This window comes from Rhinoderma darwinii, chromosome 1 (assembly GCF_050947455.1).
Source record: "Rhinoderma darwinii isolate aRhiDar2 chromosome 1, aRhiDar2.hap1, whole genome shotgun sequence".
NCBI classification, from domain to species: domain Eukaryota; kingdom Metazoa; phylum Chordata; class Amphibia; order Anura; family Rhinodermatidae; genus Rhinoderma; species Rhinoderma darwinii.
The window spans coordinates 61,119,706-61,137,849 of record NC_134687.1 but is presented as its reverse complement, the minus strand read 5'-3'; positions in this window follow the sequence as shown (position 1 = coordinate 61,137,849).

Genomic DNA, 18,144 nt, shown 5'->3' with positions numbered 1-18,144 from the left:
AAAGGGGGGGGGGGCTGTGCAGCACTACATACAAGGGAGGGGGGCTGTGTGGCACTATATACAGTGGGAGCTGTATATCGCTATATACCAGGGGGGCTTTATGGCGATATCTACAGGGGAGCTGTATGGCACTATCTACAAGGGGGAGGTGGGGGTCGCTATCTACAAGTGGGGTGTGACACTGTTTATAGGCAGGGCTGTATAGCACTGTCTACAGGGGGGCTGTATGGCACATTCTACAGGGTGCACTATAAGGGGGGCTGCTTGTGGCACCTGGGGGTGCCTCAGTCAAGAGTTTTATCTGCCTGCTATGGGGCCCAGTCTTTCCTAGTTATGCCCCTGGGCGGAATTTTGAACCAAGGAAGGACTGGACCGGGGGGAGGGGGCATGCCTTATTTTACTTACCTGATGTGCCGCATGATGGTGCCCATCTGTAAGAACACTCCTCCTCTCTGACGCTGTACTTAGAACGCGCAGCCAGAGAGGAGCAGGTCTGCAGAAGGAGTGGTCGAGTGCTCTCTCCTCAAGAAGAGGAGTGACGAGATGCACGATGCACGAGGTGAGCGGTGGCCTGTATTAAAAATTGAGCACCATTTACAGCGCTCATGCTCCTGTCTTCACTAATTTAAAAGGTGTTGGTCGGCCGTAGCTGGGGGACCGGGACCCGGGAGTATACTGCAAGAGAGGTCTGGGCATTTTACGGACAGCCAAGGGCTCTATGAGGGGGGAATAATCCACCCCATAGAGGCCTCACATTACTATAATGGAAGGATAGGGGGATGCAGGGGAGGGGCGGTCTGAGCGTCTGACTTACTGCAGAGGGCTCTATAGGGGGGAGTATTCTGCCCCCCCTTTAGAGCAGTCAGCTGGATGCTCAGACCCCCTAACCTTTCAGTATAATAACTAGTGAGGGCTCTATGGGGGGGGATTTTTCCCCCTATAGAGCCCTCTGCTGTCAGTAAAACGCCCAAAGCCCCCTTGCAGTATACTCCCGGCCCTTCACCGTCGGCCGACCCCTTTTAAATTAGTAGGGGCTGGATCGAGCTGTTACCGATCACATCTAAGTTCATAACTTAGATGTAATCGATAATAGGTGACCTAATGGATTCAGGTCTCAGCACTAGATACAGCTGCTCTGTATACAGGATACAAACCAGCTGTATCTCAAAAAGTACAAATCATTTTCAATAAAAAGTAATTAAAACTTGCACCAATCACATTGATAGATATATTCATGTATATATATATATATATGTATATATATATATATATATATATATATATATATATATATATATATAGAATTCACTGTATTAATTTGGATAAATATAATTGTGCTCCCACAATATAGGAATTTCAGTAAATTCACTGAAGTGACAATAGAGTAAAAAATACCTTTTATTTGTAACACCACTGTTAAAAGCCCCACCGTGTGTATTAAAAACGTATTAAACATAAAACACTGTTAAGTTTCATGAACATAGCACAGTGTTTTTGCAGATATGCATTCGGGATCAGCATTAATATTGGGCACAACAATAGTTTGAATCCCAGGTACACACCAGAGTCCGAGATTGACACACCGGAAGCTCCCAGTGCTGGGTATAACACAATGCTATCGTTCCCTATGCAAAAAATCCCTTAATCAAAAAGACCCTACGCGTTTCAAATACTTATCCTCAGGGGTCTGTGTCTTGGTCACTCTGGCCCGATTGCCAGCGATATATATTTTCAGCAGCAGATATTCTGCTGTACATCACGGAAGTATGCTCGCATTGATGTCCGCGGCATACTTCGTAACGGGGCTATGAGTTGCTTTAAACACCTAGCTCCACCCCCTGTTCTCGGCAGCGCTAACCGAACCAGCCAATCACATGCGTCCCCCGAATTCGTGACGCCTGTCCATGTGACTCCCGGCCGTCAGCTGACAACCCGGAACCATCATCGACTGCATCAAGAAGAACACGCAGGCGCAGTGGAAGCCACGGACGTATCGCCCATGCTGCCAGAATCAGCGATAAAGGAAGGAGTATAACGATATGGGATATAGGATATTGGTTTTACGGATCAGTTCCAAACCGCAAAAAGACTGCCTTTAAAAACAACTCTTCCACTATAAGTACATATTGAAAGGATAAGTGCGATGTCCCTCACATTGTAAACTGGCCATATCAATTCGCTTGAAAGCCACCTTTCAAAGAAAAACAGCCATATGGACTTGGCTGCCCGATAATGGATGATATAATATAACTGTATGTTCATATAAAGCACGTATAGTTTGTCTGTTCATTTAAACCCGCTGGTTGTGTACATGCCAATCTGTAAATCCATTGGGCTTCTTTGCGTAGAATGAGATTGTCCCAATCGCCTCCCCGTTTGGGAGGTCTTATAAGTTCAATTGCTTGAAATTTTAAACATTCTGCATGACCCTGGTGTTTGGCATGTACATGTTTAGGTATCGGAGTATCCCTTGTATGGACAATATCTCCTACATGCTCCATTATCCGGCGCCGAAATTATCGCATCATTTTGCCCACATAGTTTAAGGGGCATGGGCATGTGATCAGATAAACCACCCCTGCTGTTTTGCAATTGACAAAGTCACGAATGTCGTACTCCTCTTTTGTGACGACACTCCTGAACTTGTTTCCCCTTAAGATGAAGTCACAAGCCTTACAGCTACCGCATCTATATGTGCCTGGTATTTGTCTATCTAGCCATGTGCACTTTGATGTGATAGGCTCAAAACAGCTGTGCATAACTCTATCCCTAATGTTTTTTCCTCTCCTAAACGTGACTGAAGGCCATGGTGTGATCTGATCTGCTAAGTCTGTGTCAGTGCTAAGGATACGCCAGTACCTTTTGAGGATTTGCATAATTTCGCCCTGTTTAGAGTCATAAGTGCCTATGAGTCTCGTAACTTTTTCTTCTTTACGTTTTTTAGGGACAAGAAGACTCTGCCTATCCGCATCTCTCGCTCCCTCGTAGGCCTTCCTCACTACTCCCATGGGAAAACCCCTATCCTTCAATCTATTTTTGAGCTCCTTTGCTTGTCTCTCGAAATCATCCATGGAGCTACAATTACGGCGTATTCTCATGAACTGGCCTTTGGGAATACCACATTTAAGGGGATAGGGATGGCAGCTGTTCCATTGTAGGAAACTGTTGGTTTCTGTTTCCTTCCGGTGTACTTTTGTACTAATTGTGCCCTAATTTCACTGGTGAACCTCAGCCCTAGATAATTTTTGTTAAGGGCTGCTACAAAACTATTGAACTCCTCAACTGTTGAGTTCCAGAACAACAGCACGTCATCAATATATCTTATCCATATTCCTATTGATGAGGTCCATTTGGCAAACTTGCCCCCAAAGACAATTGTCTCTTCCCACCAGCCAAGAAATAAATTTGCATAGGTGGGAGCAGTGGGACTCCCCATAGCTGTACCGCATTGCTGGTGAAAGATCGTGTCTTCGAAGATAAATATATTTTTTTCCAACACAAAATGTAATAACTGTAATACCAATTGGTTATGGGCCACAAACTGAGTACCTCTGGATCTAAGGAAGTACTCTACCGCTTCACAACCAAGTTTATGTGGAATAGACGAGTACAATGCCTCTACATCCAAACTAGCCAATAGTGTGTTATGCTCCAAAGTAATACCTTCAATTTGTTTCAGAACATCCATGGTGTCACGTACATATGATGTGAGACCCAGTACAAACGGACGCAGCACCTGATCTATATATGTACTCACATTCTGTGTTAAATTGTTGATGCCTGAAACAATCGGTCTGCCACGTAAGGGGGGATACAATTTGTGGATTTTGGGCAGGCTATAGAAACATGCCATGATGGGAAACTGTGGATACAAAAAACCAAACTCACTAGCACTGATCAGGGATCTGCTCTTGGCATCACTCAGAATGCCCAAAAGCTCCTTTTTGAACCGTGCTGTGGGATTGTCTTTTAAAATGGTGTAACAGTCAGGATTGAGTAAAATGTCCTCACACATTTTCTTGTAGTCTTCCCTGCTCATAACTACGATGTTACCACCTTTGTCAGATGCTTTTAAAACAATATTTTGTTTTTTCTCCAAAGTGGTCAGAGCTAACCGTTCAGACCAAGACAAATTGTTGTCAATACCCCTCATATCCTGACTCAAACCTTGTATCTCGTCTCCCACCATGTCTACAAATAAATCCACATTATAAGTTTTTAAAGGTGTACATAGCCTTTAAACTGTAACTAAACTTTTATCATGTCATACTGACATGTCAGAAGTTTTCATTGGTGGGGGACCGAGCACTGAGACCCGCACCAATCGCTAAAACGAAGCAGCTGAAGTGCTCGTGTGAGCGCTCAGCTGCTACGTATCTGTTCGGCTATTTCCAGAAATAAATGTATCGTGTATGGACTCAATACAAAGTCTATGAGCCCGTACACAGGTACATTTATTTCCGTAAAAAGCCGAACAGACACGAAGCGGCTGAGTGTTCACATGAGCGCATCAGCTGCTTCGTTCTAGCGATTGGTGGGGTCTCCGTGCTCGGACCCCCACCAATCCAAACTTCTGACATGTCACTATGACATAATACTTCATTACCGCCCTAGTAATGGCAGCTGCCTGATTGAGAGCGTCCATTACTAAGAAGGGGCTTAGTGTTAGCCAGTAAAAAGGCTAGCACTAACCCCCTATTATTACCCCGCTACCCACCACCACCAGGAGTACCGGGAAGAGCTGGGTACGATCCATTACCCGACCATCTGAAGTGAAGGGTACTAGGGTGACCTCAGGCTGGTACTATCAGGCTCTGAAGGGCCAAAAAACATGGCCCTTCCCACCCTGGTGATGCTAGGCTGCTGCTTTATTGTATCTGGCTGGTTATGAAAAATGGAGAGTATCTCACATAATTTCCTTTTCAATTTCTTTTTAAAAAATGACGTGGGGTTCCACCTATTTTTCATAACCAACCAGATACAATAAAGCAGCTGCAGCCTAGCATCACCAGGGTGGGAAGGGCCACATTTTTTGGCCCTTCCTAGCCTGATAATACCAGCCAGCGGTCGCCCCGCTGCCTAACCGTGGTTTCAGATGGCCAGGTACTGAATCATACTCGACTCTTCCCATTATCCCTGGCGGCAGTGGGAACCGGGGTAATAATAGGGGTTAGTGATGGCCTTGTTGCTGGCTAATGCTAAGCCCCAGCCTTAGTAATTGAATGCTGTCAATCAGACAGCAGTCATTACTAAGGCCATAATAAAGTATTAAAAAAAACAGACATAAGCATTTTTTTGATTGAAATCAAAACTCCCCCATGCAACCCTCTTTCACAATTTTTTTTTTTTTTTTAAAGTAGATCATTGAAGTAGTCCAATGAATCTACAACATAGTGAAAACGGTCCAGCGAAACCTACCAAAAAAAAGTTAGCAGTATAAAATTTTAAAAAACTTACATTTGCCACAATAGAAACCCCTTCTCCACCATTTGCTCTTGTAGGCCACAGCCTGGTTTAGGCCTGAGGCCTGCAAGAGATCGGGAACACGCTGATGACGTCAACTGCCCGGCTCGATGACGTCACTGAATCATGCCGTCCACGCCGGGCCACTGAACTCAGTTAAAAATCATATGTCAATTAGGTAATAAAAAGGGGGCATAGAAGATGTCTTAAACCATTTTCAGAGTTAATGCTGCGTTGTTGATTTATGATACTAAAGTAATACAGTAAGTAGAATTTTTTAAATCTTTTCTATACCTCAAACAGCACTTTAGCAAATAAACAACAAATGTTTTCCTATTTAATTTTTTTAAATATATTGCGTGTTTGTTGTGTAAAGCTATTAATGAGAAAACTCGGATAGATTGGGGGGGGGGTCTTTTTATAGTTCGCCTCAGGCAGCAGAGGGGCTAGGTTCACCCCTGACCCCACCCTACACCTGACAGGAAGAAGACAGAGAAGTGGGACAGGCTTAGGAAGTAAATAGAACTGCCCAGAAGCTAGATCAGTAGTTATGGCGATCTTAAAGACACAGACGCTTCCTAACAATAGATCAAGGTCCCATTTTTGCTTTACTTTCTGCAGATAATTATTTCAGACATATATACCTGTTGCTGGACCATCATATTGCCGACCAGTAATGGTGGAACAATGCTCCTTATGAAACATAAAGTCAATGAACAATGCAATATGTTTTTTCCATATGCTAAATATGAATTTATTATATTATTGCTCAGTAACTTTATAACTGCATTGTGCCCCTACATACAAAACTGTTTTATTGTTTTAATGCACTAGTGACTAAAGCATGAAAGAAGCCTAATCTTCATTTTTTAGAACAAAAAAAAAATACTGCATTCATGGATTATGGTCCGTGAGCTCTGCCAAAACATAGACAATGATCATCAGTTTCATATAGAGCATTGGAGGACATCCAAACCATTTTACTGTCTTGCCAAAGGAGAAGAAAGACAAATTAGGCCCCATACTTACTGCATATTTAGTCTATTATAATAATGTTTTTTTTCTATCAGCAATTTAGTATGCAAATCAATATTATAAAGAAAATGTATAGTGAATAATCATATTATTATTAAAAATAATTACAATTATAAGCATTATTAAATTTTTATTTATAATTCTTAATTTATTATTATTACTATTATTAAAGGGGTTGGCCAGGAAAAAAATATTGTCTAAAAAGTGTCTTGGTTTGTCTTCCCTAAAACTCCCTACTGACCTTCTAACCAGTTTTTGTTTGATCTCAATCCTCACTGCTGCTCTTTCTGTGTGTTTACATCCCTTGCTTCTGTTCCAGTTTCCTGTTTTGTAACCCACCATACCCATGATCCCTTGCTGCATCTGAGGAGACAGCTTACCTCCCCCCCTTCCTCCACAGCATTTTAGCTATTTACATACTGCAACACCCCCTGGTTCACAGGCTCATTCTCTGCTCTAATTACAGTCACCCAGCTCCCTCTCTGCAGACTGCCTCACACACACACACACACACACACACACTAATAATCACACAGTGAGGATGGGGGTTATATACAGGGATGATGGGGTAGTACACAAGGATGATATCACTCCATCATCCCTATATATAACCGCCATCATCTCTGTGTATTACCTCTTCATCCCTGTATATACCGCCATTATCTCTGTATATAACCCCATCATCCCTGTATATAATCCCATCGTTCCTTTATATCACCCCATCATTCCTCTATCAACTCCATCTTCACTGTATATAGCCCCATCATCCCTGTATATTACCCCATCATCCCTGTATACAGGGATGATGGGAGCTATATACGGGGATGATAAGGGTTATATACAGTGATGATGGCTGGCTGGTACTGTATATACAGGGATGATGGGAGTTATATATAAGTATGATGGGGTTATATATAGGGATGATGGCTGGCTGGTGTATACAGGGACGATGGAAGTTATATACAGGGAAGATGGGAGTTATATACAGGGATGATGGGGGTGTATTTAACTCCAATCATACCTGTATATAACTCCATCATCTCTCTATATAACCCCATTATTCCTGTATATAAACCCCATCATCCCTGTATATAGCCAATCATTCCAGTACATAACCTCCATCATCCCAGTATATAACCGCAATCATCCCAGTATATAACACACATCATCCATGTATATAACTTCCATCATCCCTGTATATAACCCCCATCATCCCTGTATATAACCCCATCATCCCTGTATATAACCCCCTTCATTCCTGTATATAACCATGACCATCCCTGTATACAGGGATGATGAGAGTTATATACAGGGGTGATAGGGGTTATATACAGGGATGATGGCAGTTTAATACAGAAATGATGTATAGATATTGCCACACAGCCCACCTGTAGATGGTGCTCCACACTGTTCCCTGTAGATATTGCCACACACTGCTTGCTTTAGATGATGTCACACAGCCCGCCTGGAGAGGCTGCTCCATACTGCCCCAGTAGATATTTCCACACACTGCTTCCTGTAGATATTGCCACACACTGCTCCCTGTAGATGATGCCACAGTGCCCCCTGAAGTTAGTGCCACATGGCCCCCCTGTAGACAATGCCAAAGTGCCCTCTGTAGATAGTGCCACACATCCCCCTTTTACATAGTGCCACAGAGACCTCTCTAGATAATACCACAGTGCCCTCTGTAGATAGTGCCACACAGCCCCCCTGTAGATAGAGCCACACAGCCCCCTGTAGATAGAGCCAGACAGCCCCCCATAGATGATGCCACACAGCCCTGCTATAGATGATGCCACACAGTCCCCTGTAGATGATGCCACACAGCCCCCCTCTAGATAATGTCCCACAGCCCCCTGTAGATAATGCCACACCGACCCCTTGTAGATGATGCCACACCGCCCCCTTGTTGGTGATGCCACACAGCACCCCTGTAGGTGAAGCTACACAGCCCCTCTGTAGATGATGCCACACTGCCCCCTGTAGATGATGCCACACTGCCCCCCTGTAGATGATACCACACAGCACCCTGTTGATGATGCCACACAGCCCACCTGTAGATGATGCCACACATGGCCAGCCTTAGCTACGTGCGGTCGCACAGGGCGTCGGGCGCCATGGTGTAAGGGGGGCGCCAGCGGGTGAGTACTAAGAGGATACCCATGAAAACATATGGAGGACATAAAAACTCCCGTCAGATATTGTCCATGGTCAGATTTGAACCCTGCATGGCAACATGCTAGACACTGAGCCAATGTGCTTCCCAATCACTGAATATTTCAACAAATTTAAATGACACTTTAATTTTGCTCTTTGTGCACATTTTGAGAAAACTGTGTGAACCCGCCTACCCGGAAGGATGGATCCACAAACATTATACCTGTACAATAGGAGTCCCAGTTCTCTGCAACTTGGAACTCTCCAGCTGTTGTAAACACGACATGTCCCGCCATGTCACATGGCATGGTGGGCTTGTGGTTTAATAACAGATAGAGAGCTAGAGGTTAAAGAGAACTGAGGTAAATATATAAAGTCTAAAAACATTGAGCCCTGATTCCCAGAGAGTTCCATGCTAGCTAGAAACATTAGACAGCGTAGTTCAGTGACATCATTGTCAGCAAAGTTACCAAAGTACAGTAGCATCGTTTCCATTGTTTTATTTCTACATATAATAGAAAAACCCTAAAAACTGGTTTATAATTTAACCTTACAAGTTTTCAAAGTATCTCCCTAAAAAAAAATTGAAAAAAATACTTACAAATTATCTTGAGAATTATTTATTATTATTATTATTATTATTATTATTATTATTATTATTATTATTATTATTATTATATTACTATGTATTCTTGTAAGAAAGTGTCTTGGAGGTGCCGCATTCAGTAGCTGTCCAGGTTACACAACTCCTATTTTAGCTAGTCTTAAAGAGGCTCTGTCACCACATTATAAGTGCCCTATTGCCTATATAAGGAGATGGGCGCTAGAATGTAGTTGACAGCAGTGCTTTTTATTTAGAATAACAATCAATTTTAACCACTATGCTAATTAGTTTCTTAATGCCCAACTGGGCGTGTTTTTACTTTAGACCAAATGGGCGTTGTACAGAGGAGTGTACACTTGGTCTAAAGTAAAAACACGCCCAGTTGGGCATCCTAACGTGGTAAAAATAGATTGTTTTTCTAAATAAAAAGCACTGCTGTCACCTACATTATAGCGCCCATCTCCTTATGTAGGAGATAGGGCACTTATAATGTGGTGACAGAGCCTCTTTAAGAATAGTTCATTCCTGTACCAAGAAAACAGCCAGGTACTTCTAGCTCCATTTATTTCCATTCACTTTCTTCGTCCTCCTATGAAAATGATTGTGAAATCCGCTGGAAACTTGTCAGCATGAAGTACTGCTAAAAATAATGTAAGTTGTGATGTGTGATTGTTTTGCTTGACATCTGTCAAGATATTGCTGAGGAAAATCAAAGCCGACATAGTGTTTAATTACATGGAATATGAATAGCCTATCAATCCAAAACATTTTTTTGCAGGAACTTGCTCGCTTAGTTGATACAATACAAAAAATATGAGAAAATTTAAATTAGAACTTTTTCTTTCTTTCTTTTTCCCTCTAAGGGTAAGTTTACATGTATCGTAAATGCTGTGGATTTTCCGCAACGGATTTTGTTGCGGGAAATCTGCAGCATAATACAGTAGCAGCAAAGTGAATAAAATTTGAAAAAAATCTCATCCATACGCAGCGTAAATAATGAGCGTAATCGCTCCTTTTTTGTTGTCGGTTTTACCTATTGAATTTAATGGGAAGGTAAATCCTGCAACAAATAGCAGAAGTTGAGATTTTTTGCAGCAGAAACGCTGATCGCAACTCATGAAAAAGACAAAAATCTTATACTTACCAAGAATTTTGTGCATCTTTATCCAGGCCGGCCTCATGTGATGATGTTTCATCTCATGTGAACGCTGCAGCCAATCATAGGATGCAGCGGTCACATGATATGAAACGTCATTCCAGGAGGTTGGCCAGCAGGACTGCAGAACTACGTAACGTAAGAATCAAACTTTTTTTTTTATGTGCATTTTTCCGTAGCAGACATTTCCCCCGAAAAACTCCACCACAATTTGGCGCGGTTTGTTGGCCGGAATTTCCTGCGGCCCGCCAGGACGGATACGCTGTGTGATTTTATGCAGCGTATCCGCCCCATGACAACAAAGACTTTTTATGACAAGGTTCATTTTTTTTGTGATTTGGGCTAGGGCAGCTAAATTCAAATAGCAATAATTTGATTGATATTGTTCTTTTTGAATCATCCCACCCAATTGACAGCAAGCAAAAACTTTTCTGCCGCAAAACCACTCCATTGTAATACCTTACTGATAGGACATTTTAATTTACATTTATTTATATAAACCCTTTTCAAGTGCAGCTGGTTTCGCAGTTTCTGCAAAGCAATATTTTATGTGCATAATCACTGGTTGTGTAATATGTAAAGTTACAAAAATGAAGGAATTAAATAATTTTTGCGGCCTGTGATTGCAGAGAATTATTGGAGAGAGACATTATACTGTTTAACTCCTTCACGACCACCCACCGTGTTTTAATGGCAGGCACCCACCTACGTCTCTTGGCGTCGCTGTAGAAGAGGCCGATGAACGCTCCTGTGAGCGCTCATCCTCTAAGCAGGAGCTGTAACTTACAGCTCCTAATCTTAGAGCAGCCTGCTAAATACATCTGTTTTCTGACCCCAACTGTCTAACCCTTTGATCGCCGCGGTCCGATGAAGACCTAGGTTCTAGGTTGAAATGCGTAGCACTCTATTTTATATCAGTGTTTGTCATACTATAGGTTCTTTCAGAATAAATAAGAAACAGAAACTCATCCTCTATCATCGTGATTGTGCATATATCAGCAACGGGAGCGCCCCACATAGGAGTTTTCTTTTTTCACCTTATTCTGCATTTGTTGGACGCTGGGAGGATCCCTATTCCCAGGGAACAGACACCCAGAGTTAGCTGCGGAGTCCAGCAAACCACGGTGAACAGAGGTCCATTATGACCCATTATGTAACAAAGTTGAGTTGTGCCGACCATCCAGCACAACCTCATGAGGTGAGCCTTTATGTTTCACCACTCACCAATTGTACCCACGTTTGAAACGTTAATACCCTAGGGGAGCGCCGTATTTATCCAATTTTTTGTCTTTACTAAGCACAATTCATGAAGAACACAAACATGGGTAAATCAATGATTTTTATGGTATAACAACATTACGGGGCTCTTACTGACCCCTTTGCTAGTTACAAAATCAAATAAATCTTTGCTAAAAATGTATACATGGTGAGTGAGGTAAGTGAGAACTAAGGCAGATGATGGTATTTTAAAAAGAGTATCTGGTGGCGAGATGATAAATGTTTGTGGCTGTAATAACCCTTTAAGTGAGCGTTTTATAGCAGGTGAGCTCTGAAATGTAATTTGAAGTCTAAAGGGGAGAATATGCCAGTGACTGATCTTTATATATCTAAGGTCTTTATTCAGACGAGCGTTGTTAAAATCGTCCTAGTTCAGACGATTTTTCATCAGTTTGCATAATTTCTGCGATTGCTTTCATTTTGTCAGTTTTTTTCTGTCCGGATGACATTCGTGTCCATGAAAAAAAACCTGAAGAATGTCCTTAATTGTCTCAACCCACTTAAAACACCCCCAGGATGGTCACATAACCACAGAAACACCATGTTCTATTGCTTGTAGCATAGAGGGCATTGTCAGATCTTTCTCATGCCTATTTTGGCTTCTGACCCTGTCATATTTAGGACCACACTGTTTTGGCTTTACTTCCTGGTTTCACTTCTCAGGTGCCTCCAGGCATCCGCATGGCTTCCATTTTTCATTGACTTCTATGGGCCATTCTTGCATGAAAAATGGACAAAGATAGGGCATTTTGATGGTGTAAACTGCCTTGAAAAACGCCTTAAAAAACAGAAGCTGAACGCCTCCAAACATTGATTTTATTGGGTAAAACGGTGTTTCATTGAAATGCCCTGTAAAAAGTGCATGTCACTTCTTGAGCCATTTTTTGGAACTGTTTTTTATTGTGTCAATAGAAAAACAGCTCAAAAAACGGCTCTAAGAAACGCATCAAAAACTTTTGATGCTTTAAAAGACGGCTGAAAATCAGAGGCGGTTTTTCCTTGAAAACAGCTCCGTATTTTACAGACGTTTTTACTTTAGCGTGTGAACATAGCCTAATGTGTTAGTGTTCAGTCCGGGTGCTGTCCGTTCTACACATGGACAGTACAGATGTTAAAATTATTTGTCTGAATGAATAGGTTTGTTCCCCATGTTGTAAGAAAACTTTCTTAGTTTTTCAGTCTGGCACAAACAATTATTTTATGACAGATTACAGGTGTTTTCCCAGAATCATAAATCAGAATGCTTGATAATTTCATATGTAGATGAAGGATAATTAGTATTTTTTTAATAATACTCTAAGCGCCTTTTACACTGGCAAATTTTCAGACCGGTAAACGAACGCCAATCAACAATGCAGCATGTCGATCGGCGCTCGTTTGTTCCATTTAGAAGATGCAATAATTGGAATGTATGGGGACGAAAGATTGTTTGTCCCCATACATTTGCATCTTGTTGTCAGCACAATGCCAGTTTACACAGGGAGATTTGCTGCCGGCAAGTATTTTTCTGGCCGCATTAAAAGATCCAATCAACTGACAAAGGAGCATTTTCTGTTTTTTCAGGTTTTTTGGCTGATCGCTGCCCTGTTTACACAGGGCAATGATCGGGAACGACTGCTGTTTCACCCGATCATTGGCATGTGAAAAAGTGCTTTTAGCCAAATTATACCATCAGTGACTTTTGTATATAATAAACTCAAAAGAGGATAGTTGCAACACCCCTTTTGTTGGCTGGCTTGGACATTGTCCCACTGAGATTTCAATTCTGATTGTTCCTTTTTTGATAAATTATGGCTTATATTGTAACTAAGTTTGGGAATTGAAATAATTTCCCTGAGCTCTGAGGATAGGCGAGTGATAAAAGGATTCAATGTAAGGACTTTTGTGATGGGAAGGAAAAAAATAGATTTGACTTAATTTATTTTAGATTTTATAAAATAGTTGTGATCAGTGACTCACGAATACAAGAGTACCACTCAGGGCCAACTCTTAGTTTAGAGTAACTTGTTGAGTTGTTTATAAAAGTGTCCAGGTTTCTATAACAATTTGACCACTCATTATATAGAGCCGATGATTGGTCCTTTTTAAAAAAAATTATATACAGCATTTCTTTTTAATAAAGTAATCTGAAACATCTGCTGACAATTATCTTTAATACCTGCTGTGACTATCAATGAATATTAATATTAATGAAAATTAATATTAATGACATTTTGAAGTGCAATTCATATAAATAATTGTATGTATTTATTCATATGTTAATTTGATTTGACCTTTTTGTTATGCCTTCCCTTTTTTCCAGGTTTATTCTCTTCATATATACTGTAAATTCCAATAAAATGCCATACTCTGGACCACCAGGGTTCCAGAATTTCAAATATGCTGGTCTATTAGAATTTGGGCTGACCAATGCATCCTAAATTGGAGATCAGTGTATAATTATTTTATCTGTTCAGTCCCCATGCAGGCTCCTACATTAATCACCCCAGACCTTGTATGGTGTGTGGAAATGTCCATGCTGGGCCATCAGCGCTACCATGAAGACATCATAACAAAGACATTGCTGAACCCATAGGAGTGTTGTAGTAGTTAATATAGGCTTCTGCATGAAGTATACATAGATAAGCAAAAAAAAAATATATAGTAGGAGCCCATGGTGTTCACCCAGAAGTCACCCGTCGATGGAACCAAGTCTGCTTATCCAAGAGTACACAGAAATCCTGGTTGGCCCCAGGATACAAGCGCAGCAGAAGAACAATTCTTCCAGCACTTCTTCAAATAAAAATTTTAATTTTATTGGTAATCCATTAAAACATGTTGCAAATTATAACAGTAATAGAAGTCTTTCACTTCCTTACACGTTTCGAAGCATTATAGCCTCTTGGATAATCACACACAAGAATATTTGAAAACAAGTTTAACCAATCATCTAAAAGGGTTGTCCACCTTCTGACAACTGATGACCTATCCACCGGATAGGTCATCAGTATGTCATAGGTGCGGGTCCGACACCCGGACCCCGCACCAATAAGCCGCTCCCGTGGCCTGCTGGCACATAATGCTATATACGGAGCCCGGAAGCAGTTGGCTCCGTACATAGCATAACGGCCATGCTGCAGAACTGCAGGTCCGATCCTATTCACTTGAATAGGAGCAGAGCTGCAGTACTGCAGCTCGGCCGATATTCAGAGGCCGGAGCTAACTTTCCGGCTTGTACGTGCGGTGCACGGAGCCACCGGACCAGCTGAACTGTGTGGTGCCCGGTTGTCGGACCCCCACGGATCATGTACTGATGACTTATCCGGTGGATAGGTCATCAGTTGTCAGAAGCTGGAAAACTCCTTTAAAGTGCCACAGACCCTCACAATAATGCACACAATTGAACAATACAATATCTTATTAAATAGTGGGTTTAAAGTACATCACTGCTCACACTGACGTAATATCACTAACTTATTATTTAATCGAAGTATAGAAAATTAGTCATCCAATTGAGACCTTTAGAAAATATTGTTTTTAGCCGCAATATCCAAAAAGTTTTCCTGTTGAGAACATCTCTTCTAGTCTCCTCCTTTTAGGTTTATTAACCTTTTCAAATCCCCAAAATTCTGAGACCCTTAATCCCTTCCCGCATTTTCATGTACATGTACGACATGGGAAGAGTCACCTTTCTGCATCACGTGCATGTACATGATGGTGACTGACAGCCGGATGGTTACGGACAGCCTGACCTCCGATAGTGAGTGTCGAAACCTGATAACTACTATGGTTAGTAGTAGTAAATAAGAATAAAAATGGCGCAAAACATGAACAAATTATGCTTTTAGGCTATATTCTCACAGTGCAGTCAATTAACGTTTTGATTTAACAAAAATTGTGGCAAAAAATGGGGTTTGATCGCCCTGTGTGATTAGACCCTAAGGCTACTTCAGACGAGGTAGATTCGTCTACTATTTTCGGTGCGGATTTCGCACTGAAAATCCACTATAAGTTACAATACAACCCATGTGAATGGGGTTTTCAAAACCACATGAACATGCAGCAGAAAAAAAATCTGCATGGGATTTAAGGCCTATTATGTTGCAAAATTGCCACGCAGTTCATCCTTTACAATGCAAAGGGTTAATTTGCTGCAAATCCTTAGCAAAATCTGTAAGGGTAAGGCCACATGCGCATGACCATAATTTTTATCCGTAATTACAGATGAAATTGCTGACCCATTCATTTCTATTGGCCACGGACACCTTTCCGTATATTTACGGATGTGTGTTCAGGCCGTGATCGTCAAATTATAGAATATGGCCTATTCTTGTTCGCAATTGCGGCACTGACTCACCCATAGAAGTCTATGTGGGCTTCAGCATTTGTGGACGCTACGGATCCGTATTTGCAGACAGTAAAAACCTTCACGGTCGTGTACATGAGGCCTAAGTTCACATGTAGTGTAAACACTATGGATTTCATTGCGTAAAATCTGCAGCGTAATACAGTAGCAGAAAAGCAGATGAGGTTTCAACAAATCTCATCCTCACGCTGCGTAAAAAATGCGCTGAAAACCCGTTGATAATCTGACATGTGGAGTGTTTTTTTAATCCGCAATATGTCAATTTATGTTGAAGGTTTTCTCAATTGAATTCAATAGGCAGGTAAAACCTGCAAAAAACAACAGATGTTGCGATTTTTGTGACGGAAAAACTGCGATTCCGCTACAAAAAAACAACGCAACTCAGAAAAAAAGAAATTATTATACTTACCCAGATCTCTCTGCATCCAGCCAAGCCTCCAGGGACGATTTTTCATCCCATGTGACTGCTGCAGCAGTCACATGGCATGAAACATCATCCCAGGAGGCCAGACTGCAGGACATCAGAGAGACATGTGGCTATTGTAAGCATAGGCTTTTTTTTTTTGTTACCTGCTATTTTCTGCAGCAAATATTCCAGCCGAAAAACGACACCACAATTTGGTTCATACGTGTTGGATTTGACACACATTCCGATGACAATCTGCATCACATGTATGTGAATGAAGTTTCCGCAACCAAGTTCACATGCAGATTTTTGTTCGCACCATGGTAAGAAATCCACCAAAGCAATAAGTAGCATGCTACTTATTTCGCATGGAAAAGCCAAGGATAAGCCCCTTTGAATTACAATGGGACTAATCCTCATGCGGATCAGCTTCACATCTGAAGCACATCTGTGGCAGAAATCCAAAGGTAAGCCTTGGATTTCTGCTGTGGAAATACACCCAATCAATAAATTACATGTGTACATGAGATTGCATAAACAACATGATGGATATTACAACTAGTGAAAGAATGCGGGTGCTGCCATGCAACCAAGGCCGGAACCCGCAATCGGTCCTCGGGTTGCTACAATAAACTTTCCATGCGATCACAACCAATCAGATCCCGATCATGTCTCTGGGACCAGAGGCATGGGTTAACAGCGCGATCCGGGTGTCAGCGCTACTCTGAGACACCCGGATCGCGCTTTTAACACCCAGCAAGCGCCGACGTGAATTAGTTCTGAATTTATAATTGCCGCAGGATAATTTAAAGATCTGCTGCCTCCATACTTCACCACTTGCTGACTGCCCATAGACTATAAACGTCCTGCGGGTCCACACCTATCTCTGCAAGGATGTTTTAAAACATCCTGTGGAGTCTCCACACCTCTCATACTCCATCAGAGTTAAATATATCACTTATTTTATCACACAATATCGAAGTACTATATGTTCTGAGTAAAACAAGACCAAATAAATATACACTCCTCAATATTGAAATTGCATCACCAAGAAGGAAACGTTTTGGAACTGTGGAAATCACAGAATTGCTAGACATGTTAATGATATGCAAATGATCAAAAAATGGAAACAAAATATTCCAAACATCTTCATTTATTCAGTATTGAGTAAGAGTGGCACACGCAGAAATACACGCACTTACATGCCTTGGCATGCTATCAATAAGGTTATTAACCCCTTCAGAACGCAGCCTGTTTTGACCTTCAGGACGCAGCCAATTTTTTCAAATCTGACATGTTTCACTGTATGTGGTAATAACTTCGGAATGCTTTTACCTATCCAAGCGATTCTGAGATTGTTTTCTCATGACACATTGGACTTTATGGTACTGGCAAAATTTGCTCGATACATTAAGTACTTAATTGTGAAAAACACCAAAATTTAGCGAAAAATTGCAAAAATTAGCATTTTTCTACATTTATATGTATCTGCTTGTAAGACAGATAGTAATACCACACAAAATTGTTGCTAATTAACATCACCCATATGTCTACTTTAGATTGGCATTGTTTTTTGAACACCCTTTTATTTTTCTATGACATCACAAGGCTTAGAACTTTAGCAGCAATTTCTGACATTTTCAAGAAAATTTCAAAAGGCTATTTTTACAGGGACCAGTTCAGTTGTGAAGCGGATT